Source organism: Eucyclogobius newberryi, unplaced genomic scaffold (genome assembly GCF_026437365.1).
Source record: "Eucyclogobius newberryi isolate DKJ021-1_F unplaced genomic scaffold, fEucNew1.0.hap1 SCAF_322, whole genome shotgun sequence".
In the NCBI taxonomy this organism is placed as follows: Eukaryota; Metazoa; Chordata; class Actinopteri; order Gobiiformes; family Gobiidae; genus Eucyclogobius; species Eucyclogobius newberryi.
The window spans coordinates 27,826-28,842 of NW_027315971.1; positions in this window are offsets into that span (position 1 = coordinate 27,826).

Here is a 1,017-nt window from a genome sequence, read left to right on the forward strand (position 1 = left end):
AAAAGCTGTTTTTTTTTGTGTGCACCACTGCTCTAAAGATATTGGTGGAGGGGGAGGGCAACATGGCGGAAGGGTCAAACAATAGGTTAAATACTTCTTAATTCAAGTTTGCTTGGTTCTTTTTTTTAACAGTAATACTGCTTAGTTTTACAATATCACCAGTCCTTAACATGCATAATAATAATCATTCCTTGAGTAACTTTAACAAATAGATTACGTTTTGTTTAGGTGTTATTTGAAGGGACAATTTACAGAGAAATTGAGCTAATAACAAAAAAAATATTATAGCTAACTATTTACAAGTATTAATTAGACAATGAAATTACTTCCAGTCAGAAATTAGTGCAATCCACAATTTTCCCTTTCTGACACATTCTTACACAACCTGACATGAAAAACTATCGTATTATTAATTATTTTGCAAATATCTCGCAATGGTGAGATTGGATTTGATTTAATATAATGATTCCACTTTTTGCAAGTATTTAATAAACCGCATTTTGTGAACACTTAATGTATTATACGGTCTTGTTTTTCCTCTAATTTCATATACTTCAATTCATAGAAACCCAAGGCCAGGACAGTTATTGCTGGAATATGAACACAAATTGTCATTATTACTCTCAGTACTGATGTTGAGAACCACCTTGTAACATCATGTTTTGTGTGTGAGATTTTATACTGGACAGTGGTATTCTCTGTGGGTGTCATGCTGAGAGCAGATTTATTTTAACTCTCTTTGAGGCATGCCAGCCACGGTCCATAGAGACCTTAACACATAAATGATACTTATTGTAAGTGTGACCCCCGTAGCACCGTACATTGTGCTATCAACAGCTGCTATTATTTTCCTATGACCATCAGAGACATGGCAACTGTTAATACTCAGTGCACTCTGCTCTGGGTCACCAAAAAGGTATTATTTATATTTTTTGAAATATAATTGTTAGTTTGAAAATGGCAATGGACTCTTATTAATGTCAGCCAATTTTTTTTTTTTTTTGTTCTGTTAGTTTG